At 35.7% G+C, this 11,178-nt stretch overlaps 1 pseudogene; it reads left to right on the top strand.

Annotated features, from left to right (window-relative positions):
• The first annotated feature begins 1,170 nt into the window (after positions 1–1,170).
• LOC148583305 (zinc finger BED domain-containing protein RICESLEEPER 1-like) lies at positions 1,171–5,132 on the top strand (annotated as a pseudogene).
• Positions 5,133–11,178: the final 6,046 nt, after the last annotated feature.

Below are 11,178 nucleotides of genomic sequence, written 5' to 3'. Positions count from 1 at the left end.
ATTGATTTGTTTGGAGTTGTATTGATTGGGTTGTTTATGAATGTGAAGAAATTTTATTGAATGTGGGCCATTAAAATGTATAATAGTTAACTTATGGAGAATACAAGCCAACCTACGGAAGTCACTTGATCGACTAATGTTATGGGTAGTTTGAATAGATCTGGAGCTAGTAGTACTGAAGTTTCAAGAGATAGGAACAATGCATATAAAAAGAGACACAAGCAAAAGACTTCCAAAATTTAGAATTACTTTATTTGTGTTGATGTTGGTGGTGTCCAAAAATCTTAGTGCAAATGGTGTAAACAATTATTTGTTGTTTCTAGTTCAAGTTCTACCTCAATACTTGGTAGACATTTGGTAACATGTTTGAAATATGTGAATGCTAACAAGAAACAAAAGACTCTTACCCTAGATCCTAGTGAGCCTAGTGATTTAGGCACTTTATCAAAATTTTCATATAATGAAAAGAGGGTCAGAGAACTTGCTGCCCACATGGTTCTCTACCATGAATATCCTTTTAATATCATGGAGCATGAATTTTTTAATAAGTTCTGCAAGGCATTATCGCCCCACTATAAAAAGCTTAGTTGTGCAACTGTTAAGAATGACTGCTTTTCTACGTATAATATTGAAAAGAAGAAGCTAAAAATATTGCTAAGTGGGGTTGACAAGGTAAACATTACAACTGATATGTGGACCTCTTCACAACAATTGCCATATATGGAAGTCACTCGCTACTTTGTGGACTCTGATTGGTTCATGCAGAAGAGAATTCTGAATTTTTGTAATGTGCCTCCTTCATATAGTGGTGATGTTATTGTTGATGCACTTCAGAAGTATTTGATGAGGTATTCACAATACAGTTGATAATGCAAAAACAAATGATGTTGCCATTAGAAACCTTAAAGATGATTTTCTGTTAAGGAATGCCTTGCCTATTGGGGGTTGATTGTTTCATGTGCGGTGTTGTGCACATATTGCTAACTTGTTGGTGCAAGCAAGGCTTGGTGAAATTGGGATAATTGTTGAGTCTGTGCAGTAAGGTTTCAAGTATATAGTGGCATCTGATAGCCAATTTCGGGACTTTCAGTGAAATAGCAAAACCTATTGAATTTACCTTCTAAGAAATTGGTTTTGGATGTCCCCACTTGCTGGAACGGCACTTACTTGATGTTGGCAAATGCCATAGAGTACAAAGAAGTGTTCCCAAGGTTTCAACAAACAAATGAAGGTTTCCGGTGGGTGGTAAGTCCTGAAGAATGGGAGAAGGTTGCCAATGTGAATCAAGTTTTGGAAACTTTCAATGAAGTGACGAACATAGTGAGTGGAAGTGATTACCCAACCTCAAATTTGTTTCTACCTGAGGTATGGAGGATGAAACATGTATTGGCCATTAAGTGTATGGATAGAAATGTATACATCAAATCAATGGCAACTAAAATGGCTGAGAAATTTGACAATTATTGGGGTGAATGCAATTTATTGATGGCCATAGGTGCTATTTTAGATCTGAGATACAAAATGAAGTTGATAGAATATTGTTTTCCATTGATTTATTATCCATTGGATGAAGCTAAGAAGCACATTAAAAATGTGTTGTCCATTCTTCATGAGCTGTATGAGGTCTATGTGTTGGAACATAATTCATCTATTATGCAGCAAAGTGGTCAAGAACACGTTGGTTCTTCTAATGAATCTAATCCTTGTACTCCTAGAGTTGTTGTACCTCCAAACCAAAAGTTTCTACAGGCCGATCAATGTTTCTTCAACACTATAGAAGTAATGACATTGTTTGGCCCCTTAAAATTGATTTGGATGTGTATTTTGAAGAAGGTGTTTACATTTGTGAGAAGGATAACAACATAGAATATATAGATACGGAGTTCGAGGCACTAGCATGGTGAAAATTCAATGCCTTATAGTATCGAATTTCGTCTAAGATGGCACGTGATATTTGAGCTATTCCTATCACTATAGTTGCTTCTGAATCTTCTTTTAGTACCAGTGGTAGAGTTATTGATCCTTATAGAGCATCATTATCAACTAAAATGGTTAAAATGCTTCTATGTGGGTCAGATTGGATGAGAGCATTTCATGGAGTGAAGAAATATTCTGTAGCAATAGCTGTAAGAGTATTTCTGCCATTTTTTTTTTTTTTATCTGCATTAACTTTTTGTGTTTGTTTTTGTAGAAAATGATTGAAATTGACTTCCCTGCCTTACAAATTTCGAAGTGGTATGGACTATATATGTAATTTACAAGTTACTTTATTAGCATATTTAATTTAAGATCATTAACTTGTGTCATTTTTTTTTTTTTTTTTTTGTAGAAAGTGGGCCACCTGACTGAAATCAATCCTGATTTGGAATTTCTATGTTTTATGGACTTTTTATGTTTTACGTACTTTCTAAGTTTTATGGATTGTAATTTGAATTTGGTTATTGGTTATGTATTTTGAACTTATGCATCGTAGACATTCGTGTTTGAGACTTTTATTGGACAATTTATTTAGACAAGTTGGACAATTGTTGGACAATTTGTTTTTGTTGTTGGTTTTGTTTTTGTTCTCAAGGTGAGGATGCATAATTCTCAAGAGTTGAAGAGAATTCCAGGAGCTGTTGCTAATTGCTATTAACTTGGTACAATGGCAATTGGCCATATGTGCGGCAGATTGGTGGTTGCTCTTTCTTTTATATTCAATAGTCCAAATAAACGAGACTTAAGCGAGCCGAGCTGCCCGCTTAAGGCTCGACAAACTTTTAATTGAGCTTAGCTCGAGCTTGCTTAGGCTCGCCAGAGTGTATTTGGCGAGCCTCGAGCTCGAGTCAAGTTTGGACAGGGGGTTTGAAGCCCGGCTCGAGCTCAACTCAACTCGTTTAGTAAACAATATAAATGAGCTAAGTTCGACATACCTCAAGCTTGGCTCGATTACAGCCCTAGTCGATGCTACCCCCTCAAAGACTAATGATCACAAAGTAGTTGTGAAGTTTTTGCAGGAAAACATCTTTGCTAGGTTTAGGACTCCACGGGCAATAATCGGTGATAAAGGTAGCCATTTCAACAATAAGGCTTTTGCATCTTTGATAAAAAAAGTATGAGATCACACATAAGGTTGGCACTCCATATCATCCTCAAACCAATGGTCAAGTGGAGATTAGCAACAGAGAGATCAAAAGCATCATAGAAAGGATAGTGAATCCCAACATGAAGGATTGGGCTCTACGCTTGAATGATGCACCATGGGCTTATAGGACTGCATACAAGACCCCTGTTGATATGTCCTCATATCGATTGGTCTTTGGGAAAGCATGTCATATACTAGTGGAGTTGTAGCATAGAGCATATTGGGCCATCAAGAAGTTCAACTTTGACATGAAACAAGCGGGTGACAAGAGGGTGCTGCAACTAAATGAACTTGGGGAATTGAGGCGTGATGCATATGAGAATGCCAAGCTCTATAAGGAAAGAATCAAGGCGTATCATGATAAGCAACTGGTCAGAAAGGAGTTTCATGTGGGACATAAGGTATTGATCTATAATTCAAGGTTAAGACTCTTCCCTGGTAAGCTTAAGTCTAGATGGTTTGGTCCTTGTGTTGTCACCAAAGTGTTCCCTCATGAAACTTTGGAGGTTCATAGTCTAGAAAAAAATCAGACATTCAAGGTGAATGGACATAGAGTAAAGCCATATCTTGAACTGAAATTGGTACCAAGAGATGGAGATTTGACACTCTAGTCTGTCCAATATGCAGCACCACCAAGATCACTTGAGCCACATTCGGTGGAATTTGAGTGCATCTCCCCAAAACAGAAGCACTGAAGCTACAGTTAAAAGCGTTTGAGCAGTGCAGGAGCTCAAGCGTGTCTGTTTAGATCAGTGGTACTGAGGTCACTGAGTACAGTAAAAGTTTCTATCCTTTTTAACTTTTGTTTTCTTTTACATTGTGTCATTTTTATTTTTATTTTTAGTTTTTTTTGTTATTTTCCATAGTAATTTTAGTAATTTTATTTATATTTTGTTGTCGATTTTTCTTTAATTAGATACAATGTTGTTCAATTTTGCAAAAAAAAAAAAAAAAAAAAAAAAAATTGGCATTTTGTTTCTGCGCAACAAGCGCACTTTGTGTGCGCTTGAGCACATCACCACCATACACGCACACCTCTGCGTGAGTGCAATCAAGCGCACTTGGGCAGAGGGTCACGTGACCTATTTTTAGGTCACTTTCCCCTTTTCATTTTTTTTCTTGCGCCGTGAAATCCCTAGCACCCTCTCATCACTCACGCACACTGCCATGCCGCACGCCACCCAGCACCATTCATCACCCATTTTTGCACCACCCTCCACCGCCGCACGCCACCCTGCACTCACACACTCACACAACTGTCCCTCCATCTTTGTTTTCCCCCATTCTCGCCTAAACCCTTTTTTTTTTTTTTTTTTTTTTTTTTTTTTTTTTTTTTTTTTCGATTTCCCCCGTTCTCTCTCCATTTTTCTCTATTTTGGGAAGCACAGCCCGTAGTTACGGTTTGTGCTTGTCTTTGGTGTTGGTTTGCTCTTGTTTTGCAGGGGGTTGGGTGCCGTTCTACGATGATTTTACACCCCTTGGTTTTGAAGCTGCATACCAACTGTTTGATAAAAATCCTAAACCAAGCTGTATAATGCCGAAAGCTCGAGCTTCGTCCTCTGACACTCAAGCTACCTCCTCCTGACACACATTTGACAAGAGGAAGTTTCTCTTTCAGACGACATTTGCAATTCAAGAAGACTTCCAGAACATTGAAGCTACTAGATGGGCGGTTGAAGAATTCAAACGTTGTGGGTTGAAGAAAATGTTCAAGCCTGTCACCTCCACTACGTACAAGAAGTTAATCACACAGTTCTATGAGCACCTCTCTTACGACTGCACCAAGCTGGGTGTCATGTCCTGAACAGTTCAAGGTAAGGATATTGAGGTGACTTCAGCCGACATTGCCACTGCTCTTAAGTGCAATGATGAGCACCCTTCAGAAGAAGCACCGTTTAAGGCACAACCTCCCAGGTTCTACGTTGTAGAATTCATTGCGGATATGTGTGAGGGACAATTTGCGGACAAGCATAACAATGCTGGCAGCAGGGCCGAGATGCCTCCATGACTCTTGCTTGTGGACTCTATTCTGCATCGCAATGCATGCCCCTTAGGACACAAAACTCAAAGGTGAGATCTGTTCCTCCAAACACTTTACGACTTTCATAAAGGTTTTTGGTGTTCCATTCCTGCGATCTTCTGGAATCAGATTCACAAGTTCTGGAGTGGGGTGCATTTAGGGGGAGCTGAGAATATCAACTCATGGGGGTTGCCCTTTCCATTTTTACTCACTCACATACTTCGGAAAAAGGGGGTAAAGGGCACCTTCGAAGATGGACAAGTCACCACGACCCTGTGGTTTTGCATAAGACAATGGAATCAAAGTTGTTCACACATGCCAAGGGTACCTCAAGCACCAGCAGCCGAGGCAGAATAGTTTGAGGAAGAGCCTATGGAAGTAGATGAACCTACAGCTGAGCAAGAAGCAGAAGAAGAGGAGGAGACTGTCACTATGGGCGCTGCACAATATCGTTCCATCAGTGAGGAGATGGCAGCACTCCATTCTGAGCTGGCGGATCAAAGATGGGAGGCCCTGAAGGAGAAGGTCCGGGCAAATCTGAGATTAGCAAAACAAGAAGAACTGCCGCGAAAGCAAGGAGAGTTGCTATAGATACAAGGAGAACTGCTACGATCCGTTCTAGGCTATTTGCCACCACCTTCAGGGGCATCTTCTTCGGGATAGCAGTGAGAGGAGGACAACAGTGTGGCTGAAGACGTTAAACTTAGCGCTCATGGGAGGCACTCTACAGTTTATCCTGTTATTTTTTTATTTGTTTTTCCGTTTATTTTTATGTTTATCTTTAGTTACTTTTTGTTTCCTTTTTATTTGTTTGAGTGTTTTGCTTTTTCAGGAACGAGTGTGCTTACGTTCAAGTTTGGGGGTGTGCTACGAGCCATGCTATTTCAGACAGTTTCATCCATCTCCTGGGTAAGATCTTTTCATGTTTTACACACATTGGGGATATTGTGTAATTTAAGTTTGCGGGTATGGAAGACACATTTACACACACTTAGTCCTAATTTCTGAAAAAAATAATAATAATAAATATGCATGTTCATGTTTGTCTTAAAATTTTGGTTGATCTAAAAGAATTGTGATTTGATTTCATTGGTAAGCTTACAATTTTGAACACATGATCTGATGATAGAGTTTTTCAGTTTGGTTACTTGCTTTAGGCATTGAGGATTCACATGTTTGATCTGATCTTACATAAGCACATTAACACATAATTTGTGGGGTATGACATAAAAGTCTAATGTGTATGTTTCTATGTCTTGGATAAAACTGGATGACTTATCAGATGGATACTTTGACACACACACACACACACACACACACATATAAATGATCATTGATAAGCTTTTCACTAAGCAATTGGAACTCTTGCCTTATTAAGCATTTGAGTGTTCACGTCAAAAGTTGAAGAATTTTGATGTGGTTAATGTCATGGTTAGTTTGGTTTCGTAGCTTTTTTTACTGGAGTTAGTAAGTCCTTAGGGGTGTCTTTACACCTAATGCCCTAAAACCATCTGGTTTGGGTGTCATTGGCCTAACACTGGCTACATGGGTCAATTAAAAAGCTTAAAGGAACCAAACATTGCACAGTTTGACCAAATAGAGAAAAAAAAAAAAAAAAAAAAAAGAAGAAAAAGAAAGTTATGCCATAGTTATTCACTATGATGGGGATTTCAGTGAACTTGAGATATTAAGACATTACATATTAGAATTAATTGAAAGCTTCATATTTTTGTGCTAGTTCAATTTACCTTGTTTTAAATTTGTGATCCCTTAGCCTGCTTTGTGTAAGTAATTAGACTTTAAAATTTCAATTCATTGTGAAGATGCAGTTTGTCTTTTTGAAGTTGCCAATGAATGAAAATCATGGTTTTAGGTGACATTTGAATTTTGGATAACATGACTTGTGTATAATGTTTGTGGGTAACATTCTTGGAAAACTCTCACGAGACTTCACTCGTCCTCTAGGGAATGCCTAGAGGTTTAAAAGGCTTGTTGCATACGCTAAATGCAATCGTACATCCCACGAAAGATGAATTTATCTTTTTATTTTATGTTTTTCATTTTGTTCTTAGTTTCGTACTTCTAAGGGACTAGCAATATGTAAGTTTGGGGGTGTGATAAGTGCAAAAATATATGTATTTTAGCCCCTGAACTTATATTTGTTAATTCCTTACTTTTGTTAGTTTGTGCTATTTTATTTCTTTTATGTGTTTTAGGTGTTTTTGTAGGCTTTTGGAAGAAAATAAAGCATTTTTGGAAGTATGGGGCTTAAAGAGCAAATTTGGGAAAAGCTAGAAATTCTGACAGTGCGATCGATCGCAGGGGACTTGCGATCGAGCTCACTTCCAGACGACGTCTAGACGGGCGCAGGCTTGCACTCGTGTGCACAAGAGGAGACTTGATCACACTGGTGCGATCGAGCGCACACGGGCTGCGGTCGAGTGCACCCGTGCACTGGAGAACAGTCCGCTGCAGCCAGAATTCTCTTTCCTTCCATATTAGGGTTTTTCAAGTCCCACTTGTAATAGGACTAAACCCTACGAATTTTCTAGGTTTACTAGGGGTTTTAGGATTTCTCTAGGCCTATAAATAGACCCTTATGCCTCTAGATTAAACACACAAGTTCAAGGAGAAGAATTGGAGGCTCTTCAAGCTGAAGTTTTCGGGTTTCTTCTTTTCTTTTCTATTTTATTTTATGAAGATGTTTAACATCAAATTTATGTGTAACTAAACTCCTTAGTAGGGCTAGATTGAAGCCTTAATTATGTTTATTTAATATTTCAGTATTGATGCCTTTGTGATAATCATATTGTGATGCTTAACTTGATTAATTCCTTTTTTTATTGAATTCATCATATGTGTGTGACTGACCATTATATGCATGTGGTATGGATTAGTTATTTAAGTTAATTTGGATAATCGAGTCTTGGGCTTAATAGAGTAACAAAAGAATTTTCTCACGGGTTCTTGGGTTAATCAAGATGGAAAATCGGGAGTATACACCCATGCCCTAGGTTCCATGTGTTTGTCGATTTTCATAAATTTATGCTTTCTTAAAGAACATCTTAGTATACATCCATGCTAAATCATTTAAGAAAGAAAAGAGTTAGAGTATACACCCATGCCTAATTCGTTGCTTAGGAAAATCTATAATTTAAGAAGTATACACCCCTTAGGTTGACAAACATTAGGTATTCATAATATGATTAAAGCATTGGCATATTGTTATATTATGTGAGCATGATTAATAGTAGATATCGAAGCCCTACCTTTATCTTTATTAACTCAAAATCAATCTTTGTTTTGTTTTAATTACGGAATTTATTTTAAGCATAATTTACGGCAATCCTCGTGAGAATGATCTTGTACTTGCACCATATACTACTATTTTGATCTTGTGCACTTGCGAGTTAAATGTACATTTATTTGCCTATTAATTTAGGTGGATATCTGCACAACAAAACACTAGATTACTTAGGTTTTTTCAATTTAGTTTTTTAGTTTTTTTTTTAGATTGAGGGGGGCTGGGGTGGCCGGCGAGTCACCCCAGATGGGTTGGGAGTGGCCGCGTGGCCAACTCCGCCCATCTGGGGTGGCTTGCAGGCCACCCCAAATGGGTTGGGGGTGGCGGCGCGGCCACCCCTTATAATCTTAAAAAAAAAAAAAAAAAAATTGAAAAAACCTAAATAATCTAGTATTTTGGTGTTTATTTTATTTGGTGCAATAATCCTATGTGGCCAATTCTTATTGGTGGGCACAAAGGACACCAGCTCCTTATAGAAGTTATTCTCGTGTTAAATTAGACATTTTTACATTTTTCTTCTCAAACTACTTTTAAAGTTATTAAAAACTAACCATTTGAAAAAAATAAAAATAAAAAATGAAAACCACTAAAAATGGGTGATCCTTTTCATATTAGCCCCCTTAATTTTTTTTTAATGGTTATTTTATATATTTTAATAACTTCAAGGGTATTTTAGGAAAAAAAATGTCTAATTTGACACGCGATGATAGTATGTTGGGCCTTGATGTAACTTTTTAAAGCTTTGAGGCGTAATTGCAAAATGAGTGATAGTTGGGAGGACTAAAGTATATTTTTCCCCAATAATTATAATAATGGGCAATTATGCTATTTCAAGGGTCAAGGTGAGAGTCTGTTCGGAAGAATATTTTTCATCAATTTTAAAGATGGAAGGGTTTTTTTGTCACAAAATTGGTAGTTTGGCTATCCTAGTATATTATGAGTAATTCTATAAATTTCTATTGTGTTCCTCAAAAAATGAAATGATTTTTAAAATATTATTTGATCTAAATAGAATATTGATCAATTACAAGTCCAATTATAATTATAAGAGCCACAATATTACCCTTAAAAAAACAGAAGAAGAATTTGTAATATTACTTGTGTATTATAATTGGCAGTTCATGGAGTCAACTTACGGATGGCTAGTGGCTCAACTGTTTGTGGTGAGAATTCAAAGAGATGACCATCATCGATTTTTTAAATATTAAACACACGCTCGCACTTGTAAAACATAATTTATAGGGTAAACAATGGAAAATAATCTTCACATACCTCTTTTATAGAAAATGCAGTGAAAAGTAATTTTGAAATTCCTTCATCTATGTATGTTCAAGTTTACAAAATCCTAACACAAAATTTTAGAAGAAATTTTCTAGAGAAAGAAGTCTTCTAACCTACGTTAAATTTTGGCTATAGTGATGGAATTCACGCACCTTTTATTATATGGTACCTGAACTTTCATCATTTTTACAATTATCTTCAAAAATTAAAAAAAATTCTCAATTTAATGTATCAAAATTTTAATTTTTTGCAACGTCATCCATCCATCCGTTAGGTTTTTCCATTAAATCAATAAATTATGTTAAAATTCTCAAAATACCTATAATTTTTTTATTATAAAAAAATTAAATAAAAAATTATAAAGATTCAAGTGTGAATATTTATGTAAATTCCAATAACGAAAAAAAAAAAAAAAAAAACTCGTAATTTACGTCAGCTTTCTTTTTTCCCAGTTGTCACTTTCTTTCCATGGATGCATGTGTTGGCCATTGGTGATTCAAGAAGGGGGTGAGTAGGCATAATTTTGCTTAAGTTTTCAATTTGTTGTCCTCTTTTTCTTTTGTATTGTTAATTGTTTTATGTCACAAACAATTTCGATCCAAGTTGCCTTCTTTTGCTCTATAATTATGGTTTTCAATCCAAGATGATGTTTTTATAAGGATAGAATATTGTTTTGATTGTTCTTATGATTAACATATTTTTCGGTTTTTTTATTTATTTATTTTTAATAATAACGAACAACTCAACCAAGTAGACAAATTTATAAATTAATGACATATTGGGCAAACATCAATCATGATAATATGAAAAATATAAAGTGATTGTCCACTCAAATTAATTAGTAATCGGGCAAAAGTTACACAATTTTTCTTTATGATTAAGTTAAAATTTTAAGGATTAAATTCACTTTAATCCCTTGAAGTTTTATGAGTTTTTTAATTTGAATCATAATATTTAAAAATTGGCAATATACTCTCATAATGTTTCAAAAATTTTCAATTCAGATCCTCTGTTACTAATTTCCGTCTAATTGGATGGAATTTTTTTTTTTTTTTTTTTTTTTTTTTAAGAAAAAGCATGGAGGGTAATTACGTAATTTCATAGATTTTCGTCTAATTTGACGAAAATTAGTAACGGAAGGTCTGTATTGAAAATTTTTGAAACATTAGGGGGGTATATTGCTAATTTTTAAATATTGAGGTTCGAATTAAAAAACCCCTAAAACTTCATAAAGATAAAATGAATTTAACCCAAATTTTAATAAAGTAGTACAAAAAGTTTGCAAAATGGTAACAAGAAAAGAAAAGAAAAGAAAAGAGAAAAGCGATTAAAAATCAAAATCAATCTAACATTAGGAACAACAATGACAAAAATACTATCTGAAACAGAAAGAAATATCGACAAAGTTAATTTCAAGATTAAACCCCGCAAATAACAAATATTTTATAA

This window comes from Corylus avellana, chromosome 10 (genome assembly GCF_965113065.1).
Source record: "Corylus avellana chromosome 10, dhCorAvel1.hap1.2, whole genome shotgun sequence".
NCBI lineage: Eukaryota > Viridiplantae > Streptophyta > Magnoliopsida > Fagales > Betulaceae > Corylus > Corylus avellana.
Note: the sequence above shows the minus strand (reverse complement) of the source record. Positions and strands in the feature narration are given on the sequence as shown.